Here is a 13,293-nt window from a genome sequence, read left to right as displayed (position 1 = left end):
GTATGTTTCGAAAGTTATGAGGTATTTCTGCGTCTGATGCTGCATTATGCGAGGACCCGGTGTGTTCCAGCACTCCTACGTAATTAATTAGACTCAAGAAAGTTGGGACTAATTTAGAATATATCTGAAATTTTCAGCCATTTCTTGTTTAATGTAACACATTACATTGTGCAGTGTTCTCTTTCTGTGGGAGAACCCGTTGGAAACCCAACATATCCTGTATGGTGACCACTCACCAAGCTCACGTGTGCCTGGAACGGGATTAAACCAGGATCGCCTAGGAGAGAAGCGCGTGTTCCAACCATTGCATGTCCGGACAGCCCAATCATGGCGCTTTCACGGTTAAAATCGGGGTTTAAATATAATGGGCCCATATTAGTTTGCTCGCAGTTAACATATAAACGCGTGCTTATCGTGTCTAAATTGTTTCATAGAAGTAATGATACCCTGTTAATCCGCGTCGATTGCACACATAGAGCGTATTTATTCTGTCTGTATTGCATTAGAGACGTATATATAGTGATCCCAAAATCAGCTGCGTCCACTTCAATCTTCATGTGTCCGAGGTTTACGGGTTCTTATTAGTAATGCAAGAGGTTACACAAATTATTAACCGGTTAAATTTGTGCCATAACCGGTTAGTAACCGGTAAACCGTAACACCCTAAGTAGTTAAAAGTATACGTAAACATTCCATACCGCTCGTACCTTTACTTTCTACAGAAACGAAAGTAATTTGAGATCGCTTGGTTTGATAACATGTTTTTTTTTCTTAATACACTGTATTGTTACTATTATTTTAATAATTTTGTAAATGTTTGCTACATATTGTATTTATTTTTCCTGCGTTTAAGAATATGACAAAACATCAAAATAAGCTATCCAATGTCTCAACTGAATTTTATCACGAGTTTGATAAACGTGTCAATTGCGTCTCCCCCATTCCCCGCAGTTCAATATTTAATTTTTCGCGAAACATGTGGTCACAGCTCGTTATTATTTTTATCTAAATTGAATAAGAGCAATCAATGCATCAGCTGGAACCGCGTATGGCGGAGTATTTATAACTTTTCTAAATTTTAATGTAAATATCGGAAGGGTAGATGTCCAGTCAAAATTAATAACTGGCGTGCAATATATGTCGTGTGTCGAGCTGTGTGTTTTTTGAGTGCCGTGTGTAGAGCTTTGTGGTGTTGAGTGTCTTATGTAGAGCAGTGTGGTGTTTGGTGTCGTGTGTAGAGCTGTGTGGTGTTGAGTGTCATATGAAAAGCTGTGTTGTGTTGAGTGTGTTATGTAGAGCTTTGTGGTGTTGAGTGTCTTGTGTAGAGCTGTGTGGTGTTGAGTTTCTTGTGTAGAGCTTTGTGATGTTGAGTGTCTTGTGTAGAGCAGTGTGGTGTTTAGTGTCGTGTGTAGAGCAGTGTGGTTTCGTGTTCCGAGCTGTGTAGTGTTGAGTGTAGAGCAGTATTGTGTTGAGTGTCGTGTGCCGAGCTGTGTGGTGTTGAATATCGTGTGTCAAATATAATATGCGCCATTAACTGCTTTCCGTACATATTTTATATTTATATATTTATTTCAGTATTTACAGACAAATACTTTGTTCAAGTCATTTTATCGTTTTCAGTCGCAGACCAACCAGAAGCGCGCAGCACATTTAGATTAAAGTGCGTTTAAAAAGGTGCTTAGAGTTAAATCATTTTCTTCTTGATCGGTAACTACACTTTTTCATTAAAAAATATATAAATACTACTTTGTAATCGGATTTGACAAGAATTTAAAACTAAACTATCCGGCGTTTCCATTCACCATTAAGCTACTGTCAGAAAAAGATATGATATAATTTTTTGTCGTGTTGAATATTCAGAAAACCAGATCATATAGTTCCGGAAATCTTCAACGCGATTCATATTATCAAAGGTTTTCTATTTTGCCGTTCAATTTTTTTTTATTTTTACAGGTAGTCAGTTGTTGAGTTTATGTAAACCAATAACTGTTTGTGTGTGTGTGTGTGTGTGTGTGTGTGCGTTTACCTTCGCCTTATCTAGATCTACTAAAACAAATATGTTTAAACCACGGTAACCTGAAATGTGCCTAGGCATTCCATACCATAATGGCCAACCATACTTTAATTTACCCACAGTTGCTTCACTTGAATAAAAACAATCAGAGCAAAAGTCATTTCAAAATGTTTCGACAAAGACGATGCATTGTGTTTGGTCTTGTGATGAGCGTTGAAGCCGTGTTCGCATTGCTTTATGGTAAAAAAAGCGCGCTTTCTGGACAAGCAAACATTGAATTTGAAAATAAAACGAAGAAAATGTTTACTTCTATTCGAAACATTCGGCTATTCGAAGGGACAGGTAGATACAATCTGAAAGACAAGAACGGAAATCGCGGGGATGGCTCCTGGTCAGAGTATGGCCAGGGCAAGCGGGTCGACGAACTACTTGAGCAGCGCCGTGACGGTTTCTTCGTCGAATTGGGAGGCTACAACGGGGAAAACAACGGAGAAATATAGAGGCTGGTCCGGAATTCTTATTCTTATTATTCTTCGTACAGCGTCATGGTTACAAAGGACCGGAAATGCTTCATGTTGAACAGCTGCGTCAGCAACAAATACCGGCCATGGACTTCACCATGGCAGATCAGTTGACGAGCTCGAACGTTTCCATGACGAAAGAGCATGGGGAGCGTATTCCCAACGTCCAGTCAATGACCGTCATTACGGTGCAGTGCCATTCTTTCCAAGATATCATGGCTTCTCTTGGACGCGACCACGTGGACTACTTTTCGCTTGACGTCGAAGGAAAATTTTGTTTGGTTCTGTAGCACAAGAAACCTACACAATTTGGGAGTACATTATTTCATTCATGATAAAAACGTGTTAAATAGTTTTTTCGCCGGCCGCGGCCGCGCCATTTCTAGTTTAAGTATGCATTTTTCTTGGAATATTTTTTTTATCTTTTTCATAATACAATTCGTACGATGTAACGTTTTTTGCGCGCGATATACTGCCAATTTGCGCTGGCGACTAATAAGAACAACATGCCGCACCATCGACGGTAGTAAATAACGTGTCAACAAGCAAGGCAATACAGCAATAAATCAGTACCTTTGTGGTTACAAACAGGGGGTACGTTTTGATAATTGGCACGGTTGTTTTGTTTAACTCGCGAAAATTGAACTAGCGAACTGCGGGGAGTGGGACTCGATTGGTCATGGTCGGCACTCGCCCAGTTAAATTTCAAAGTAATGCATATTTTAAATTCCCCGTTATCAAATTGAATTATGAAGTACATCAGTGAAAAAAATTAAGAAAATCAGTAGAAATGTTTGAAAAGCTTTATATCAAGAAATAACCATATCCACTCCTTGTTGCCTCTGTATATGACTGACTTGCCTATATTCATTTAGTCCCTCACTTTACAATTTAAATAAAAACAGTATATATTACAAATTAAAATGGTTTCTTCTCAGTTTCTAGCTAAAAACGATCCAGGGACTTCTTCGTTTCCACTGATCGCATTACTCTTCCTATCAGGGAATACGCCGTCATAGTGATTCCCATTGGTATGATGTAGATAAAACATACCATGGATTGGGAGACCATCAACTGCTCGGTCCTGTGGATGAAGTTGAACCTTTTGGATTTGAATCTATTGCCAGTTTTGGGATCCTTGTGGGTACTGTTCTGTATATTCCCAAATGGAAGTGTCAAAGTATGTTGCCACTGCCAGGAGTTCAAGTTCCGTTCCCCATGTTCGTTGGCGGCGCATCTTCCTGATGTGGCACTTTATCCCCTCTAGTCCCTCGCCATGCCAGTCAACAAATGTATTTGGATGTGACTCCTCAAAATTGCAAATAACCTTCCGTATACAATGATGGTACTTTTCAGTCACCAGTAGCTGTTTTGAAATGGCCCTGAAAAAACAGTTTCCATCTGGTTCTGTTGCATCAATAATACATGGACATGTTTTCTTGCGCAAATTTCTCAGATATCCCCTGTATCTTATGTCAAAGAGCTCTCTGTTGACTACTGGATCCAGAAAAACTGGAACACCAAATGCGTTTGCAACTAGTGAAGAGTTCTCATCAGTTGGCAGAGTGAAACCTGTTATCACTTGTGAGGTGATATCATGACATGTTATCTCAATGTCTTCGGAGACTTCTGCAGTATGTCGAGTGAGGACTCTTCTTGGCTGTTTAGTGTGTACCTTCTTCTTTTTCTCCCTTTCAGGCTTAATCAGAGGTAGTGTTTGAGAGACAGTGTGTTTCTTGCTCCTCAACTTATGTAGATCATCCATGTCACCTGGAGTGGGTAAAACACAGAAAACAGCATTGTGGTCTGTAAAGTAGCATGGTAGTGTGCCACATTGCAGAATTGGCTAGGTGACATTTGTGTAGATGTGGTCTAAAATTGACCCACTTGTATATGTTGGGTCAATGATCAGCTGGTGGATGTTGTTTTCAGTGAATACTTGCTTCAGTTGGTTAATGCTGTCAGAAATGTCACTCTGCATATTGAAGTCACCAGTTATAACACACATGCCAACCATATCCTGAACATACGACACAAACTGTATCAACTCCTCCTGAAGCTGACTAAACATCGTGTGTACTGGCCGATAGACAATGCCTAGGAATAGTTTGTTGTCAGATTTTGAAATTTCACAATACATTGTCTCACACTGGTAGATAGAGAACTGAGGCAGAGATGTTACATTCAGATCCTTTTTGATGTACAAACCTATACCACCTTTGTCATTACATTTCTCACAATAATCATCTTTGCATGAATGACCTTTATAACACTGTTTTCTGTCCCTTCTATGAAAATTGAATCCTGGAAGGTCTCCAGATAAGCTTGTGTCATTCGGTTTAAGCCATGTCTCAGTAATTGCGATAATGTCTGATGTCAATAGAGCTTGGTTTGCTGATAGATTTTTGATGTGCATTGGGAGCGACCTTACATTAATATGGCTTACTTTAGTCCATCTTTTGCTGGGTAGGTCTTCTAATGTACCACTTCTTTAGCTTTGTGGTACTTCATCCGTTCCATCTCACGTTTAACTTCAGAGTCTGCTATTACTTTTGACTTTTCAAACGAATGAAGGTGCGCTCAAAGGAAACAACAATCTTGTCTAATGACCACCCTTGTACCTTGTGTATAATTGTGGCAAAAGCAATATTTAGAGGGAACTGCTTTCTGGTAACTTCTATGGCACCTTTCCCATCCAGATTGAAAGTTGTCTCTGCCTTTGTTATGCCAACTGCTCCAAAAATTGGAAGTGGGGGAGGTCTTTATTGCTTGTATTCCTACTACAGGATCATCAAATTTAACAAGGACACAAACAATTTGGCAAGTACGGTTATTCTTTTGGTGAACAAATCCAACAACTTCTCGCCACATCTATATTCTTTAGCGACTTGATCCTAGCTCCAACTGCTAGTTCAAGGGTTTTAGTTAAACCACCTGTGTCAGATACTGTTCTTTTTGCTGTGCTGACCTTTGCTTTCTGTGTACCCAGATCTCTTTTACTGTCAATGACAGGTATCACCTTAACATCTATGGTCATTTGCTTCAGTTTTTTTCGCATTGTGTTTATCAACATCATCATTTGTTGCAAATACATGTAAAGCACCATGTGGGTAGTTTTCATATTCAGGTGCTATGATTCTTGACTGTAGTAACTTCTCATCTTCATCTGTCATATGGCTTTGGCCTAGTCGTACACGGTTTAACAGTTCAGCAAATCGTGCATATCCTTTTTGTCGTTGAATTTCAGTTAGTTCTATAATTTCAAAATAGTATTTCCATAGATGGTTACGGTTCAATCTTGCACGTGGAACTGTTGGAGCTTCATAAACTGCCCTCTGTTTTACAGGTTTTAATTGGTAAAAATCCCCTACAGCTAGAACACAAATTCCACCAAACAATGTTTCTGGATTTGCAACTCCTTTTATTTGGTTCAGTCGTTTGTTTATCCAATGGAATAACTTATCACCAATTAAAAAATCTCATAAATGATGATGACTGTTAAATTTTCTAACGCCTCTCGTAGCACTGCTAGTCTCTCCTGACTGATTGGGGGGGGGGTCTTCTGCCGTGTTACCTCGAGTAGGAAGAGCAAGTGCATGGTGAATTGTCATGCCATCAATGTTTGCAGCTGCTATCCCTGTAGGAGCAGTCAACAGAATAGTGTTTTTTTTCTGGCGAATCACAAATTGGTCTTAGCTCTCTCTCAGTCATACTGACCAGAGCTCTAATAAGATGACTCTTTCACGTGCCTGCTCCACCTGTTAAGAATGTGTAGAAGGGTGCATGCGTTGCAGCTTTCTTCGTGGCATGTACCTCGTCTCTGCACCACTTCAACACACTTTCAAAAAGTTGTCTCTGGCGTTCATTCAAGGATGAAACAAGTCCAAAATATTCTATGGTAGATAGCATTTTTGTTTGGTCCTCGACACGGAATGACTCTTCAGTTTTCTGTCTTTTAGGTTTGCCTTACTCAGGAATGTTTTGAAGGGATTCTATAAATTCATCAGCTTCAACATCTTCTGAGACCTTTCCTTCCTTCTTATCTTCTTCATGCTGTTGGCCTGATGCTGGCTCATCCCACACATTTTCAGACAGTTTGCCAATATTGTTCAGCATTATGCTCAAACACTGCTTGGTTTTTGGAAACAGTTACACTTACTGTTTCATGGAAATCTTTCAATGTTTCTTTGTCACCTTTCAAATCTGTATCCTCGTTGCGCCATGGGTAGTACAGCATCAGGAGGGAATGGTAATGTCTGTCAGGTGATTTCACTTCTGAGAATCTAGGCATTCGTAGAATTGCTCTTCTTGTCCTCAGCATTATACCCATGTTGTTTTTCAACTTTATCTCCCCTTCTTCTCCACTATCATCCCCTGGTATCTCTAATATCGCATCTTCGTTGTTTTCATTCTTGTCTTCTGACTGTTATTCAGATGAACCTTTCAGACAATACATTGTTTCGAAGTCTGCTAAAGATATGTTTTCCATATGATTTGGCCGAGCTGCATACCTTTCAATCATCTTGCTTTCAAAGATGTTTTCGGACTCTGGTGGTAGGGCTTGCAACTTTTTCAGTGACTTCAATATACTGATCCTCTCATCTGGCAGTCCACTGTTGACGAAAACCGTAGCCCTGCTACTCCTCTTCAATGGCATTGAAGTAACTCTGTAAACCGCGACCTGGGCACTTACCTCTCGATGTGTAAGAAACACATTTCCCAGTTTCTTCAGTTGTTGTCGTATTGTGTCATCCTTTGTACACTCTTTTGATGCTGTCTTTAACAGTTCTCCCATCTGCCTTTCTCCTTTGCTGACATAAGACAGGATATACATTGCACAAGCATATGCATTGGTCACGTACTGCACATCATGGTTGGCTGATCAAAGCTTCAGTAAATCCGGATTGTAGTTATTGATTCGCGTCTCCCATGGGCACCTATGCAACATTATGGTTGGATTTCTAGGGGCGACCTTCAGTTTCTGCATATAGCTTTCTTTGCTCACATTGACTGCAGTAAGGATATCATCCAGTGTTCTGTTATTATCTTCAACAACAGCAGCATGTACAAGCTTGAGCTTCTCAGCATTCTTTTCTCTCTGCTTGCATCTCGCGTGAGGATCAGTTTCATCATCTTCAAGTGGCCCTGCTATCATAGTCTTATCTGTAGGTGGCTTTGGAAAATGGTATCTACAATTACTGGTGTAAGTCTTACAGGAGCTGGAGTGACTGTGAGTCTGCAAACTGTTTACCAGGTAATGCAGGGAAATTTCATCTTCACATGGCAGTTCTGCTGTTACATATATGTCGATGAAGTCACATATATCTTTCTCTGTATCTTTTACAATCTTTGGAGCATCCTGGACCCAAAACTGTTCGGTAGAAGAAATCTTCTATTTTGCCTAATGGATGAGCATCAGAGAGAAGAACTTCTTTGACGAATTTCTGTACTCTGAAGTCAAAATGTCTTGCTGCTGTTACTGGATTACGTCGTAACCACAAGCACTTCTGCTGCCAATCCATGTTCTCTACATCAGTGACACTAAATGTTACTCCATACTGCTTGGCAATAATCTGTATTTGTCAGGCCATTTCAAATCTGCAGCTGAAAATGAGCAGAACCAGGTTGGAATGTCGAGTTGTCTCACCATTGCATTCAGGTCATGGAGTGTTTACACCCAGTATGGATAGGACCCCCGAACATTTTGAAGAAACCTAAATCCATCATTGTGTGCCAGGTCATCTTGGTAAGTGTCTGTGTGACAAACCTAAATCCATCACTGTGTGCCAGGTCATCTTGTAAAGTGTCTGTGTGACAACGGTAACCTGCTGTCAGCTTCTTTCGACCTTGACAATTGCCTTTCCTCATAGCTATGCTTATGTTATCTAGGATCTGTCTTGCTTCACAAAGGTATTGAGAGAAGAATAAATACTCAATATTCTGGGCAAATCTGGCATCAACATTTAGCAACCTCTGCATGGATAAGTTAACAACTATTTTAGAACTAAAACCAAATTTTCCAGATGGGAATGGTGTTGGGAAACCTAGAACCTCACATTCATGGTCAGAAAAGAAACTGATTGGCTGATGGCCTTCACCTGGAGCTAGTGAGTAGATCTCTTTGCCAGAGTATTGGAGTGTTGATGGTTGGAGGCATGTATTGTAAGGAATGCCTCGTAGTTTCATGTTGTTATCTTCCTCATCTTCACTCTCACTTTCTTCTCCTTTCTCAACATGTTCTGTATCATGCTTCGAAATCATCGGAATCATTGTCCTCTTCTAAGTCATCGAAATCATTGTCCTCACATGCGTCAATAAGCTTTCTATCCAGTTCAGATGCTTGTTCTAACCAGGTGGTGTTGACAATGGCATCTTCATATTTTTCATTATTGTATTTCAGGTATTGTAGTGCTGGCATGACATTGGCTGGTCGTATCGACTGGTGCATTACATGACCTTTGTATTTTAATTTTCTCTTGAGTATAATGCCAACCAAACCACAATCAGATGGCAGCCTGGGAAGGAGAGCCGTTACATAATCTAATGAAGATGGAACATTGACTGCTGGTCCTTTTATTCCCTTTTGACCCCTTCTGGGTAAGCTCACTATTTGCATAAACGGAATTCTCCTAGACAATAGACGTTCTTCCAATGGACTAAGGTCACACAAATCAAATGGCTGTTCTTCAACAAGCAGATCATTCGCCTGTGCTTGTGAAGGCATTCTCCCTTCTTTTAGGGCTTTGTGACATGTGCTACATATCCACTCGCATATATCCTTGTAGCCACTAACATAACCAGTCAAACACTGCTGATTTTTTTGTCTATTTGTACCATATTTTGCATATCTATCACCTGGTACATGTACAACAGACTTTCTGTACAAAAGACGTTTACAGCAGGTGCACACAAACACTGGTCCTTGCTGTATTGATTCCTTGAATTGTGCACCAAATATGACTTGTCACTTTTTAGTTCTTTCATTTGCACTTTCTTCTTTCCTCTTTGTTTTTGTTTTCGTAGTATTTCATTCCGTTTCTTCACTGGGTCTGATCTATACAATTGTTTCCTTTTATTGTCTGCTACAATTTCTTTCTTTCTATAAGCAATTTCTGATCTAAGAGCTCTCTTTCGTTTAACATCTGCAACATTTTATTTTTCTTTATTTACACTATCTGATCTTAGAGCTCTCTTTCGTTTAGCTTCTGCAACATTTTCTTTTTCTTTATTGACACTATCTGATCTAAGAGCTTTCTTTCGTTTAGCTTCTGCAACATTTTCTGTTTCTTTATTTACACTGTCTGATCTTAGAGCTCTCTTTCGTTTAGCTTATGCAACATTTTCTTTTTTCTCTTTTTTCAGTGTCTGCTCTTGAAACTCTTTTTCTTATAGTGTCTGCTTCCTTTTCTTTCTTGTTTTTATTACTGTTTGATCTTAATAAACGTTTACGCTCAACATCAGCCTCATTGTCTTCTTTTTTTTTGTTTCACTGCGTGACCTCCGAGCTCTTCTTCTTTCACCTTCAGAACTTTTATAGCTTCAATCCGATCCTCCTCCAAAGACAGCCTTTTCTCTTTTTCTTCTTTATACGTGGACAGTCTTTTGGCTTTCTGTTTTCTGTTGGTTTTGGATTTCCTGCATTTCTTGGGACCGGGATTTTGCTCCACCAAACAGTAGTTATGAGCCTTTTTTGAATCGCGGTCATAGGAAAATCTCTAACCAGGCCTCACCCCAACCCCCATAACTTTTGACCCAGGGGTCAGATCAAAATTCCAAAAAGTGCACTGTCGCACATATGCTCATAGCTACCATGTATGTAAGTTTCAAGGTTCTAGTGCTTATAGTGTAGGAGGAGATAGTGGCCAGGACGGACGGACAGACGACGGAGATACCGTGTTGAGGACTGTTTTTTTTATAAATTAAACCACATTAGAATTTATTTTGTTTTTATATAATTTGAGAGTTCCTATGTCCTTTATTTCCTACAGTTACAACTGAAAACTCAGTAAGTTTATTTACTTTTATTTTTCTCCAAGCCTAAACAAATAACCAAGGTAAATAATTCAATAATAAATTCAAACAAACATCAAATTCACCCAAGTTCAAGTATTTAATTGATAATTTGAAGTTAATATCCAAATTGATTCACAATCCAAATAGTCTGTAGGTCGAACTCTTGGTAGAAAACTCTCCTGCTTATCTTCTTCTTCATTATTTTTTTTATCGAGTGCACCGGGATTGTCTCCCATATGGCCATCGCCCCCAGAAAGACGTGTTAGTTGGTTACGGGGGATAGTGCAAGATACAGGAGACACCCCCGTTCCAGAGGTGACCCTGGGTCTTTTAGTGCCCAGTGTATAGCACCTAGTACACTGCACCTCGGTTTAACGTCTCATGCGAAAGACGAGGTAGTAGGTTAGGTGCAGCGGGCGATCGAACCAGCGATCTCTAGATTGTGAAGCCAGTGTGTAACCACTAGACCACGGATCCGCTACTCTCTCTTGCTTAAACACTGTCGGCCCCCTATATACCATCCAATCCTGTCAATCAGAATGTTAATATTGACCAATCGTAGTCAAGTTGGCGCGCAGTCACTCCCTTGAAGTTATTGGTGCATAACTGGCTATTGTTAGTCAAAGGTCTTGTGCCAATATGATGAAATCTACGCCACTGTATCATGTTAAGAACTCATGGAAAATCATTAGGCGCCACTTCCTCAAGGTTCATTTAAGTACAAATGCAATTACATAAACATTTGACTACACAAATAAAATAAAACATAAAACTCGTGAATTTCACGACATTCCCAACAACAGGAAAAGAAAATGATAATTCATACAAATGCTTTATATTAGAATGGTAATATTTTTCATATTTATGACATAGTTATAATAAAAAACTCTTCAATGAACTTAAATGAGAATCCTTCACATTATATTCTTTGAATTAATTGAATTCACTTAAAATAAATCTTGTTGCATATTAACACCAAGTATACCTCACACACACACATACAAATTATGCATTTAAGAATAAAAATAACTAGAAATGGCGCGGCAGGGGCCGACGCGTATCCCCACGCCGCATGTTTGACCCAGGAGCGCCCCAGGGTTTGTAATGGGGCAATGCATAGTTGAGATTGACCGTGTTGTCATAAGAGGAGTTCAGTATCAATAAGAATTGAATCCGTGTAGAAATAAAGAAGTTAAGTAAAAGGAAATTTTGGACGGGTGTGGCCTATGTGGGCGGGGCGCCCCAGGGTTGATATGCATAGTTGAGATTAACCGTATTGTCATAAGAATAGTTCAGTATCAATTAGAAGTGAATCGGTGTAGAAATGAAGAAATTATAGTAAAAGGCAATTTTGGGTGGGTGTGGCCTATTGGGGCGGGGCGCCCAAGGGTTGGTAATGGGGCCATGAATAGTTGAGATTGACCGTATTGTCATAAGAAAAGTTCAGTATCAATTAGAAGTGAATCGGTGTAGAAATGAAGAAGTTATAGTAAAAGGCAATTTTGGGTGGGTGTGGCCTATGTGGGTGGGGCGCCTCAGGGTTGGTAATGGGGCCATGCATAGTTGAGATTGACCGTATTGTCATGCATAGTTGAGATTGACCGTATTGTCAGAAAAGAATTTCAGTATCAATTTGAAGTGAATCGGTGTAGAAATGAAGAAATTATAGTAAAAGGCAATTTTGGGTGGGTGTGGTCTATGTGGGCGGGGCGCCCCAGGGTTGGTAATGGGGCATGCATAGTTGAGATTTACCGTATTGTCATAAGAGAGGTTCAGTATCAATTTGAAGTAAATCGGTGAAGAAATGAAGAAGTTAATGTAAAATAACATAAAAAAATGAGTGAAAATCTCTGACCCGGCCCCGCCCTAACCCCTATAACTTTTGACCCAGGGGTCAGATCAAAATTACAAATAGTGCAGGGTCGCACATATGCTCATAGCTACCATGTGTGTAAGTTTGAAAGTTCTAGTGCTTATAGTGTAGGAGGAGATAGTGGCCAGGACGGACAGACAGACGGGCGGACAGACGGACGGCGGAGATAACCACAATATCCCCACGCTTTTTAAAAAGCGTGGGAATAATAAAATTGAATCTGTGTATGGTCACATTAGAAATCATTGATGTTATCACATATTCACACTTTACATCTTGGAATTCTGGTAGGGATGGCATAGTGTGTTTCTGTGGCAGGTTTGGCACAGAAAACACTTGTTAATCATTGCTGAGTCTGGTGTGAAAGTCTGTTGATTGGTGTTGTTGTTGTTGTTGTTGTCGTAGATTTCACTGTCACTTATGTCACTGTAAGCTGAAGATTTTGTTGATATTTTTGTAGCTATGAAAACTTGGAAAAAGTTGTGTGTTGAATTGTTCCGATTGATTCGTAAAAGTCCACTGGATTGATGAAACCTACTCCCCCTTCCTCATCTTTTCTGTCAGGAGATCTTAAATTTTATCATCCTCACTGACATCTTTGAAGTACTCACTAGTTTTGATCGGACTTACTTGTTTATTTACAGAAATTGTTCTGGCTTCCTTTTTGGAGATGAATGCTTCTTAACTAAAGGATTTACTAGATAATATCTTCTGATAAATTTGCCGGTGCACTCATTAAAGTACATGCAATGGTAATGTTCAATATTGTGATTGTCTTTTAGGTGTCTATTCAAAGTTCTTTTTGCCCTAAAGCTATTAACACATTAATCACAAGGATACATATTCACTAGATTTGTAGAATTGCAGAGAAT

This window comes from Dreissena polymorpha, chromosome 2, assembly GCF_020536995.1.
Source record: "Dreissena polymorpha isolate Duluth1 chromosome 2, UMN_Dpol_1.0, whole genome shotgun sequence".
In the NCBI taxonomy this organism is placed as follows: Eukaryota; Metazoa; Mollusca; class Bivalvia; order Myida; family Dreissenidae; genus Dreissena; species Dreissena polymorpha.
Note: the sequence above shows the minus strand (reverse complement) of the source record.